The sequence below is a fragment of the Aphis gossypii genome, chromosome 1 (genome assembly GCF_020184175.1).
Source record: "Aphis gossypii isolate Hap1 chromosome 1, ASM2018417v2, whole genome shotgun sequence".
In the NCBI taxonomy this organism is placed as follows: Eukaryota; Metazoa; Arthropoda; class Insecta; order Hemiptera; family Aphididae; genus Aphis; species Aphis gossypii.
In genome coordinates, this window is record NC_065530.1 from 81,339,433 (window position 1) to 81,352,949 (window position 13,517).

A 13,517-nucleotide genomic window follows, 5' to 3' on the forward strand; every position below is an offset into this window, starting at 1 on the left:
TTATTCCCCTTCGTATACCTAGAATAGAAATTAAATTATAAATATTTATATATAAAAAAAAACTTACCATTATCTATCATCAATAATATATCATAGTCACTTAAGAGCTCCAATTTTATTGATGTGTGTTTGAGCATACAGTAAAAGCAGTATCCAAGTTCCATAAAATAAATGCAAAAACCAGATTGTATGTTTTCAAACACAATTTCGAAAATTTTCAAACACATCTGATAATAATAGCACATCGAATTTTAAAATATAGATGTCCAAATACGCGTCCAATAACCAAAGTGGTTTATAGGTTCTTTGCGTGCTCATATTCTTCTTCGTTGACTTCAGGCTCTGTAAAAATATTTTTCAGGTGACGTACAGAGCGGTATTTATGCCTAGGCCCGTTGGGTTAGGGTAGCAAATTTTGTAAGAAATGAAAAAAAATGTAATACAAATATTTACTACATTTTTTTTCTTGGGATAGGGCGGCATATTTAAAAGGGCCTAGGGCGGCACCTGTTCTAAATTCGGCCTTGGTGACGTATCGACTTATAGTTTTTCTCATCCGCCAGTGTACTCATATGGATAAACATCATCAAGTGTTAAGAGTAATATATCGCCGGTGGAAGAATTCTTAACTCTCTAAACTTATCGTATCTGGGTGTCATCAGATTATTTGCAAGCCAGGATAAGCTTGACGCCATAAACTTTATCGTATATATGAATTTTATTGGGAAAGAATTACTTATGTATTATGAAAACGAAATAAATTTTTCTTCATTATTTAAAATAACATTTTTTTTTTGCATCATAACCGAGTTAGGTTACGATAAAATGCGCATCGTAGCTGGACAGGTTGTGGAAAAAACATAGTACAAATTTTGGTTGTTGTAAACTAATGTTAAATTTAAAGCATAACGATTAGGATTATAGGATATAGGATTACGATTATGAATTTTTCAGTCAGGTGAAAATGATCGAGGATTTTCTCTATTGTATTGAAGCTTTGTTCACAGAAATTACAATGTGTACTTGAATTAAGTCTACGCGTGTCATTGTTATTCATAATGATTGGAATATTTTTTTTAAGTAATTGTTCCATTTTCCGAACCACTTCAACTACAATACTTTCAACAAAATATTTTGCAACATCTTGTTCACCAATGTTACCACGATGAATGATCGGCGAGATTGAAATATTAAATTTAACTGAATATCATCTGATTCCTTAACAACAAACCCATAGCTCATAGGCTTATGAGTCTGTATTATTCTAGTATTTTTACTTTTAATTTCATCGGTCTTAAAAAATACCTAGCACCTCGAAGTCTGCATAGATTTAAGTGGGTGACGATGCGCATTTTCCCATGATTTGAATTGTAGTGTTGTATCGGAATTAGGCATTTTTGGAAGTATTGGCTTGTGTAATCCGTATATCAGCTTGTGCTGTTCGAGCGCTAACTGGCCATTTAGCTTATATTTTAAATTCTGCTGATCAAATGATGAAAAACATCATTTGCAAAAATAAACCGCATGGTCATGTAATGTCGATTTCGACCTAATTAAGGTGAAAAATTTGATATGTACACATAGTGACTCCTTTCACAGTTATAAAATAAAATAATTTCCAAATGATCGGTTTTTTCATCGTCTACAACTTTTAACGGAAAAATATGATAATTTTTGCATTTTGACGAAGAATGTATTAACACCACATAAACGTTTATAGAGACATTATGATTATTTTTTTTTTTCAAAAATCTTGGTCTCATCTCACGGCGTTGGATAAGACAATCCTTCAAAATTATACTTATTTTTATAATAGAAATAATTATTTCCAACACGATGTTTATTTCAGCCCGTTACGTGCCTTGCTAAAATGGCCCATTTAAAGCACGAATGTTCTGTGGGTTCATTGTTGCTCGTTTGTCGTCAACACATGCAGGTAATTTTTTATATAACGATCCACCAGTGACAAAATTATAGATTCCATTATTATCATTATCATCCATACTTTCATCATTATCCTCACAAATGTTGTCATTATTTATCTCATCATCATTATCACCACCAATGTCAAAATTATTTATCTCATCATTGTCATCCCCACCTCCATTTTTATCATTATCATCGCCATCTCTATTATTATCATTATCTTCACTAAGTATCGGTAATTGAATGTTTAGTATGTCACCGATGGTTGTATACCTATTAACTGTTAATAACAGACCATCAATACATTGGAAAATAAATCCCGATCCTTTTCTTAAATACACTACTTAATTGGTTTTGCAGATGTTTTAAATGATGGAGAATACTCCATCGAATTTTCTAAATGAGGTATATCATAGGTTGGCTCTAATTCAAGGTTAAAATTGATTGGATGAACAGATACATTTTTTTTAATAAGTGGGTAATACCAGATTCTAAAATATCTCAAAATGCGTGTTTGATCGTACAGTAAAAGCAGTATCCAGGTGTCGTAAAATAAATGCAGGATCCAGATTGTATGTTTTCAAACACAGATCTCAAAAATATTCAAAACACATCTGACAACAATAACACGTCGATTTTTAAAATATAGAAGTCCAAATACTCGGCAAACGTCTGACAACCAAAGTAGTTTATACGTTCTTTGCGTGCTCATATTTTTCTTCGTTGACTTCAGGCTCTGAAGCATGCTGAAAAATCTCTTTTTTTCTTCAGCAATTCTTCTTCAGTATTTGAAAGAACATCTATTATCTTTGCATCATAATTCAGTTAGGATACGATAAAATGCGCATCGTAACTTGACAGGTTGTGGAAAAAACATGGTAAAAATTTGAACAAATACATTTTTTTTTTTTAATTAATGGATATGACCAGATTTTAAGGTATCGAAAAATGTTTTATAATTTTTAATATTTTCAGAATTTTTAGCATAGTACCAAAAAGTTTTCTATTATATGGTGATTATATCTCCCTAAAATCTAAACCTTTAATCATATCCATAAGAGTCTTTTTTACATTAACACGCGACGCGTTACTCCCTACATGTCGAAGTTAACCTCCTATCATTCTCATATACAAATCTAAAGATTAAAGAAAAACAAAAAGTTTTAAATTAACATAAATCCCGCTTATAATAATAAGACAAATCTTGCTTTGATTTTTACATAGCCCGGCATTTTCAACAATATCAAGTATCAACACTTAAGCACATAACGCGGCGCTCGTATCGTCAACTCATTGATCGTTCTCTTTCCCAAGTGGAACAATGTTTTGATCGGACTGATGGGTACTTGATGATCCAGCTGGTATTTCTGGCTCAAAAATCTGCGGTGAGATTTCGATTTCACCACATGAAGGTTGGCGATGACTTATTGGTACGTCGGGTACATGCAAGCGGTAACCATCTCAACACATTTTATCGATGATTGAACAGCAACCTTTTGTTGAAAAATGTACAATATTATAATTGCATTTTGTGTATGAAACCAGTAGTCATTATACTAAATTTAAGATAATATTATACGCACTTCTATTTTATTCGGACAATCGGCGATACTGACCTAATTGGTGTGGATTAACGTGTAACGTGGTCGGGGATGACCCGTTAAATATATGATATTCAGGGAAGAAGTTGGTTTCCTTTGAATATAAGTTAACCGTGGCTAGGGAGCAAATGGTCTCGGGGTACAAATAAATGTGGATTTATTCAAATACTTATAAATATATCAAGTATAAAACGTAATAATAAAACGTTTACAAGTCGTAGGGATGGCTTGGAGTTCGTGTTGGCTGGTTTTAACGCGGGGAACTGGCTGTCTCTTACATATATTCTTATTTAGCCGTAGCTTTACAATAGTTAAATATGAGACAACGCAGGAGGAGAAATTATCTGAGTTATGTTTATTGTATTCATTTCCATTGACAATTGTGGAAGAAAATGTAAAAACTGAGCAATTACTTGAGTTGTCTTCATTATATTCATTGCCAGTAAAATATTTTGAATATGTCGTACTAGTTTACGGGCTAGCTGTTGAGTTTAGAAAATAAGCATTTTATTTAAATAGCGCTTGCAATTTTTTTTCACCATCATTACATCATTTATGCTATTTGTCAAAAACAACGGAAATGCGTGTACAGAAATACTGATGCCGTTACATTTCAGTACTGATTTCTTACACACAACACAATTAACATACGTTTTCTATGATTTACCAATTATAACTTTTATATTTTTACTTTTGGGATAAAATGTTTGTCTTATAAAAATAAGTTGTTATAAATTGTCGGTTCAGCATCAGGATAAAGTACACGTTTCTCTATATCGGATTTCAAACATGCTAGTGAAAATTGAAAAAAAACGTCAGGTTAAAATGGTGTCATAAGACAAAAGTCCAGTTTTTGACCAGGATTACACCAACTTATGAACAAATTCTTCATGATCCCTACTTTTGATTACATTTTTGTCAATAACCACCCTTCTACATAATATGACTATTAATGTTAACAAATCCATTTTTTTTTCTATGTTCTTAATTAATTTTACCATTTTGATCATTACAAAAATAGCAACACTAATTATTAAGGTTAAAGAAAAATAATTAATGCTATTAACTTATACTCTTACTGAAGTTGTTATTTTAAACAAACTAACTTCAAACTAAGTTAGAAATTCGGCAAATCTTAGAAAATCTTATATCAATCTTAATTATTTCTTATAGGATATTTTTACATACTTTTTTTTTTTGGTTAATTCTGAATGTGCGTTATGTATTTATGATTGATTATATTTGAATTTCGTTAAATGATTCGATACACAAAACACAGACGAAAATACCAGAAAACATACATGAATCTTTATACTTGTGTTGGTCCATTTTGCTCCTGTAAGGAAATATTTTGTTACACGTCCCGCATACCATATCATTATCATTACGGTGACGACGGTTATGCATTTTGTATTGCTTAAAAGTTTTTAAGAATAATCTACTTAATGGAATTACACACGATTAAAACTTACCTGAATTAGTATAAACTCTATTACTCATTATATTAATACATGTGTTATATGCAAAGGTCAGCATATTAGAGAGAGTATTCTTCATTTTATTAATTTCCATTAATGATTGTGGAAGATACTGAAGTAGTTGAGCAATTATCTGAGTTATGTTTATTGTATTCATTTCCATTGACAATTGTGGAAGAAAATGTAAAAACTGAGCAATTACTTGAGTTGTCTTCATTATATTCATTGCCAGTAAAATATTTTGAATATGTCGTACTAGTTTACGGGCTAGCTGTTGAGTTTAGAAAATAAGCATTTTATTTAAATAGCGCTTGCAATTTTTTTTCACCATCATTACATCATTTATGCTATTTGTCAAAAACAACGGAAATGCGTGTACAGAAATACTGATGCCGTTACATTTCAGTACTGATTTCTTATACACAACACAATTAACATACGTTTTCTATGATTTACCAGTTATAACTTTTATATTTTTGCTTTTGGGATAAAATGTTTGTCTTATAAAAATAAGTTGTTATAAATTGTCGGTTCAGCATCAGGATAAAGTACACGTTTCTCTATATCGGATTTCAAACATGCTAGTCAACATTGTAAAAAAACGTTAGGTTAAAATGGTGTCATAAGACAAAAGTCCAGTTCTTGACCAGGATTACACCATCATATGAACAAATTCTTCACTATCCCATCTTTTGATTAAATTTTTGTCTTTAACCACTCTTCTACATAATATGACTATTAATGTTAACAAATCCATTTTTTTTTCTATGTTCTTAATTAATTTTACCATTTTGATCATTACAAAAATAGTAACACTAATTATTAAGGTTAAAGAAAAATAATTAATGCTATTAACTTATACTCTTACTGAAGTTGTTATTTTAAACAAACTAACTTCAAACCCAATTCTTGCAAATCTCAGAAAAACTATTTCTACATATGTCTCTTAATGATAACCTAACGGAAACCCAAAATCCTCATAAAACATTTCAATAAATTTTATAATACCATCATCATCTGTAAATTCCATAAGGCTTAAATTATACTAGCAGAACTCAAAAGAATCTGCTACAGATTGATTATATAGTTGATTTTCTATAGGCGTTCAAACAAATTAAAATTTATCAAATGATTATCACTGTCAGGGAAAGTATCTTTATCGCCAAAAGTATTACGTGCTAACTTCACCATATGTACTGGTTCTAAAAATACAAGTATATTGTCAAATTTAGTATTTAACGTGTTAATATTGAAGTCACAAATTAGAAGCCGGGCCATGGTCAAATTTGAGAAACAGCTGTCATATGTCAAGCTTACTACAAAAAACCCAGTATCGTATATTTAATGCAGGATTATTTAATTCAGCTTTTTGAGATCCTTTTAAACTAGTTCTTAGTAAATATCCAATAGGTATTTTCCAATTTTCGTTAATGGACACTTACATGTATACCACACATTCTTTTTCCTCTTCTAAATTATGATTATTTATACCAGTTCCCAAGTACACTCTACCATAGTAATTCATACCGTCATCTTGTGCTGCTTAATTGATACTCTATCCAGTATTAAGCTACGGATTATAGCTACTTATGGAAATTATACTTTCAATGTAAGTGTTTTTATTGCTTCACTGATAAATCTATGCTTAGCATCAAAAGGCGAATACTAATTTGCGTATTTGTGTACATGCAAAATATTATTGAATTACTTCCAGACATAATTGTAAGCTTTATCTGAAAATAAATTTAAGGCAAAGCAAATTGCTAAACAGCAGGGCTCTACTTCTTAGAAACTTTATGGATAGTGTTTTTTTCATACCAATTTGTTATTATGTTTTTGTGTTTACCATACGATTCCAATAGAATATCAGAAGCATTATAACTAAAAAGGATTTCTTGTCTTGAATATGAAATTATTGTTTTTAATGAAGCTGATTTTTTATTTGCTTGTCTTTTCAGCAGATATAGACAATTGTTCATGATCAATATCGTTAGTACGCAACCAAAATTAAATTTAAATGTTTATATCAAAATATCGCATTAAAATCGTATTAAAACACCATGGATACAATATAATTATAAGTGCAATTCAATAACATTTACTGGAGAATTTTTATGTAACCATCAGAATCAATATTAACAGCATTTTCAATAATGAATACTGGAAGATATATCTATATCTCTAGTGAAATGATTGACATGATGTCTACACCATCTAACCCAACTCCTAACAATCAACTAGAGACAGTTTACACGCACGCTTATTTCTGATGTACAGTTTAAGAGAAAATCTGAACGAATTTTGGATTAGTTTGACGTGATAGACAAATGAAATACAATCAATGAACAATCTATATATATTATATGTAATATAATATGTATATTTGATATATACATATTTTTATTGTTTTACAAAAATGAATCATAAGACAATACTGGTTTAATCCGATAGATGTGATTCAAAAAAGTACAACAGTTGATTATCGAATCTATGAATTCAATGTACATTTTTTTCAGGAGGTCATAATAAGACAAAAAACTAATAAATGAGTACATAAAAATAGATATATTTAGATAAGACAATTTCTTTTAAAACTTATAATTTAAGTGTCACGATTGTGAAGATATTTTAAATATGTACCTATAATTTTGAACTAAGACAAATTTTTTGTTTTTATTTACTACATAGTACATTGTTGTTTAAATTAGTGACCTATCAAGATATGTATGGTAAACTAAATGGTTTTTTGCTATACGTATTATAGTGCTAAATGTGACTAGTGTATATTATACAAATTACTTAAAATTATTTTGAATTATTCATATGTTCAAATAAGTTTAAAAAAAGTTGCTTCTGTATAAATAACCTTATAAAATATAACTAAAAGTCTTTAAAAGTTAGATAGTTATAGGTATGTACTAATTTGTTTATAACACTCTCAATACATAAATTTATTAGCCATAAGTAATAATATTAGAAATAACTTAGGTATAAATTGATATTCAACATTTTTTTTTTTTTTATTGTACTCGACGCCTATTTGGCAGAATTTCTAATGGGCATTCGTAGGTTTCTGCCATGCTCGAGGTGGGGGATGGCAGCATCTCTCTTCAGACACCATGACTTGCCCGAACAGTGGTGCCGTCTGTGACCGAGGATCGAACCGGTGACGGTGTGCATAGCAACCGACGCCTTAGAACACTCGGGTACTTCATCCCCATTTGATCGTTTTAACTTACAGAATTTTGGTTCGTGCCAGAGGTAACGATCTGTGTGTATAGGTTTGTTTTTATCGTGGAAGAAGGTTAGTTTGTGGTTGGACACGTGTAAATGTAGCAAGGTTTTTACCACTTAAAACCCCGACTCCGTCCCCATATTAAACATGATTGATCGTTTTAACTTACAGAATTTTGGTTCGTGCCAGAGGTAACGATCTGTGTGTATAGGTTTGTTTTTACTGTAGAAGGATAGTTTGTGGTTGGACACGTGTATATGTGGCAAGGTTTATTACCACTTCAAACACAAGGTGGTCACCCATCCGGGAACAGTGGCAGAGGCCGGAGCTTACTCTCAATCACGTTACGTGATTAATCGCCTGTACCGCACCACGCCAAGCCAAATATTAAAGCAACATTATATGCGAACAGTGTTTAAACAAATTAGTAGAAAATAATAAGACATTCATAAGCTCAAAGTGATTGCTTTTGTATGAACGATTTTTTAAAATATAGACTTTAAAAAGTTATAAATTTTATAATTTTATTATACAAACCAACCAAAAACGATAAACGTAAATATTTATTAATTAAATTGTTGAATTCTATGGAGAGATTGCCCATGAATCAGAAATTAAGTATATTAGCAAATCTAAATATTAAGGTGCTAAAATTTGCTGAAAATAAAAATCTATCAACAAACTTTAAAATATCAATAAAAAGGATATAATATAATGAAAAAACTTATGTCACATTTATTTTGAAGTCCTAGACAGGTACAAATTTTCAATTACTTTTGGTCTAAATAAACATTTTCCTTTATTCCAATTAGTTACCATACATTTAAGAAAATAGATCATATCCTACAACAGTTTAAACTTAAATCTATAGTCTAAGTAAAAATTAAATAACTGAATAATACGATACATATTGAATTATGATGAAAAAGCTAGTTTGATTTGTTTGAAATTTTAAATCTTATAGACAGGTATAAATGTACAATGACTGAGACTAATTAAACATTTTCCTTTATTCTAACTTATAAGTTACCTATCAGACATATTAGGTATACTTCAATAAACGATTGTTAAACTGATTGAAAAAATATATCATATCCTTTAACAGTTCTAATATAAATATGATATCAAACACCCTTTAATTATATATAGAAATATTCATATCAAATTATCGATATTGCATTTGCTGATGTCAATTGTAAGTTTATAACTAATGCAAGCATTTTCAGACAATAACAGCCAGTAAGCAAACATTTAAATGCACTAACTACGATGACTTACTAACTACGATAAATATATCAACTTGATTGAAATAAATAATAATTAGATATGTATTTAAATTTCGTTTAACTTTTAAGTTTTAATACAAAATATAATATATCAACTGACAACCACATATCCGTGGTGGTGCCTAATCATTTATCAATCATCACTTTTAGTATCATATTGAGAAACTAATATGGTATGTATATATATTTATGGTATAAGACCTAAATTCTATTATTTATGTTATCAAAGTCTAAAAGAATTAAATATCACTATAATCCATTAAGATGCCTCGTGTTTATATGCTGTGTAAAAAACTAAGGATCGATAATATTCTATTAAGATTTAATATAAAGAAATAACTATAATCTCGTACCAACAACCTGCTACAGTACACTTATAAACTTAAAATAATCTTATTTATTTTCATATATAATATACTGGCTTGTTTATTAACAGAGATTATAATACAAGATACATTATTATTTATTTACCTTAATCAGTGTTAATATTTTTCTAGTGATCAAAATGATAGAATTAATTAAAAAAATAGAAAATAATATGGAAATGTTATCGTAAAGAAGCATTGATCTAAGAGTGGTTTGTTTAAAATAACAACCTAAGTAAGAGTATAAGTTAATAGCATAAATTATTTTTCTTTAACCTTAATTAGTGTTATTATTTTTGTAGTGGTCAAAATGATAAAATTAATTAAGAACACAGAAAAGCACATGGATATGTTTAAGATAAGAGACATTTTATGTAGAAGGGTGGTTATAGACAAAAATTTAATCAAAAGTAGGGATCATGAAGAATTTGTTCATACGTTGGTGTAATCCTGGTCAAGAACTGGACTTTTGTCTAATGATATCATTTTAACCTAACGTTTTTTTTCAATTTTCACCAACATATTTGAAATCCCATATAAAGAAACGTGTACTTTATCCTGATGCTGAACCGACAATTTATAACAACTTATTTTTATATGACAAACATTTTATCCCAAAAGCAAAAATATAAAAGTTATAACTGGTAAATCATAGAAAACGTACGTTAATTGTGTTGTGTGTAAGAAATCAGTACTGAAATGTAACGGCATCAGTATTTCTGTACACGCATTTCCATTGTTTTTGACAAATAGCATAAATGATGTAATGATGGTGAAAAAAAATTGCAAGCGCTATTTAAATAAAATGCTTATTTTCTAAACTCAACAGCTAGCCCGTAAACTAGTACGCCATATTCAAAATATTTTACTGGCAATGCATATAATGAAGACAACTCAAATAATTGCTCAGTTTTTACAGTTTCTTCCACAATTATTAATGGAAATATATACTATAAACACAACTCAGATAATTGCTCAACTTCTTCAGAATCATCCACAATTGTTAATGAAAATTAATACAATGAAGAATGCTCTCTCTATGATGGTGACCTCTACATATAACACATGGATTAATATTATGAGTAATAGAGTTTATTCTACTTCAGGTAGGTTTTATTCATGTGTAATTCCATTAAGTAGATTATTCTTTAAAACTTTTAATCAATTCAAAATGCATTACCGTCGTCACCGTAATGATAATGATATGGTGTGCGGGAGATGTAACAAAATGTTTCCTTACAAGAGCAAAATGCGCAAACAAAGTATAAAGATTTTTGCAAGTTTTCTGGTATGTTTGTCTGTGTTTTGTGTATCGAATCATTAAACGAAATTCAAATATAAGCCATCATAAATAAATCACGCACATTCAGAATTAACCAAAAAAAAAAAAAAATGTATGTAAAAATATCCTATAATAAATAATTAAGATCGATATAGGTTTTTCTGAGATTTTCCGAATTTCTAACTTTGTTTGATGTTAGTTTGTTTAAAATAACAACCTAAGTAAGAGTATAAGTTAATAGCATTAATTATTTTTCTTTAACCATAATTAGTGTTATTATTTTTGTAGTGGTCAAAATGATAAAATTAATTAAGAACACAGAAAAGCACATGGATATGTTTAAGATAAGAGACATTTTATGTAGAAGGGTGGTTATTGACAAAAATGTAATCAAAAGTAGGGATCATGAAGAATTTGTTCATAAGTTGGTGTAATCCTGGTCAAAAACTGGACTTTTGTCTTATGACACCATTTTAACCTAACGTTTTTTTTCAATTTTCACCAACATATTTGAAATCCCATATAAAGAAACGTGTACTTTATCCTGATGCTGAACCGACAATTTATAACAACTTATTTTTATATGACAAACATTTTATCCCAAAAGCAAAAATATAAAAGTTATAACTGGTAAATCATAGAAAACGTATGTTAATTGTGTTGTGTGTAAGAAATCAGTACTGAAATGTAACAGACTCAGTATTTCTGTACACGCATTTCCATTGTTTTTGACAAACAGCATAAATGATGTAATGATGGTGAAAAAAATTGTAAGCGCTATTTAAATAAAATGCTTATTTTCTAATTTCAACAGCAAGTCCGTAAACTTCTACAGCACCTTCCACATATTTTACTGGTAATGAATATAATGAAGACCACTCAAATAATTGCTCAACTTCTTAACTATAGGTAAAAAGTGAAAGTGTTCGGCACATATCTTCACCCCAAAAAACTGGTTAAATGACACCTATGACTATAATGAAACGAAATAAACGCAGTCTACCTCCTGTTGACGTTTTGTTAGGTTATCTACATTTCTATGAATTGAATATGAACACGTGATTCGGGAAGTTGATGCACGGTCGTTAAATTTTTCAATATCGGTTCCTCGTAAGTTGGAACGTTATTATATTATATTATATATGTTTTGTATAGTGAAGGTTATTATTTAATATTTATTAATATTTGTGACATAATGATTTATATAAATGTTTTGATTGAATTTTATTTCAAATGATTTAACTGTAATATATTTTGTTATATATTTTATAATTATTTTTTAATTTATATATATTTATTGTATATATTTTAATATTTTGTTATTTTTGTATATTATTTGTAAATATGTAAAAAAAGTTAATGCTGGACATTAACGAATTAATAGTTAAAAATAGGTACATTAAAAATGTATTAAGTATTAGAAATTAATGTACACTCTTTCCTTTTAAATTAAATACATCAAGTAGGTAAGATATTGTGAGTTAGATTAAAACACTAAAAATTGTATGTAAACATTAATTTTTATTGTATAAATTTAAGTATTTTACGTATTTCCATCACAAGAAGATACTTTGCTTAATGGAGGTTAAGTGATTTAAGTAAGTTAGGTAAGTCTTTTAAGTTAGGTTAATGTTAAATCGACAAATTAATTTAATCTAACAATTTATGTTAATAAAACTATTATAAAGTTTATAAAAGATCGACATATTAGGTTATTTTCTCTCGCGGAAGTAATGCGCAAGCAGTCCCCGTGGCGTCTTCGATTTAAACCGCAAAAAAACAAAAAAAAAAGGTTATATAAAAAACAGTTTAATAGGAATATTAAGAATACAATTTTATTATTATATTATTTCTTAAGAAACAGAGAAAACATACATATACCTACTATTAATAGTAAAATTAAAATCAGAACGCGTATTGTTCAAGTTCAACAATAATATTTTATGAACTATTAATTGTTCTCATCAAACATATTATAGTATTCTGAATGATTTAATCGAACAAGTAGTTAAAAATAAAGTAATGGATAACAATGAAACCAAACAAAAAGAGGAAACGTCAGTTCAACCAAATGAGCTTATTCTGAGTAAGCTATTCAAGCAGGAAGTTCAAAATGAGAGTGACACGATGGACAATGAAACACAATATATCGATAATATGCCCAATCCCTCAAATGACTTAGTTCCTGATTTAGTTATCAAACAAGAAGTTGAAGATGATGGTTACTTAAACAATTATAATGTTTTAAATTAAATTAAAAAGAATGTGAAAAGTTAAATATTATAATTTTAAATAATGTAATACAATTGTAAAAACACCGTATTACTCAAATAATAATTTAAAT

The 13,517-nt window shown here is 28.9% G+C and overlaps 1 long non-coding RNA gene across 1 annotated transcript; it reads left to right on the forward strand.

Annotated features, from left to right (window-relative positions):
* The first annotated feature begins 10,011 nt into the window (after positions 1–10,011).
* Positions 10,012–11,838, forward strand: LOC126549333 (uncharacterized). Its single transcript, XR_007603484.1, has 3 exons — positions 10,012–10,126; positions 10,194–11,285; positions 11,462–11,838. It is a non-coding gene; the product is annotated as an uncharacterized LOC126549333 (long non-coding RNA).
* Positions 11,839–13,517: the final 1,679 nt, after the last annotated feature.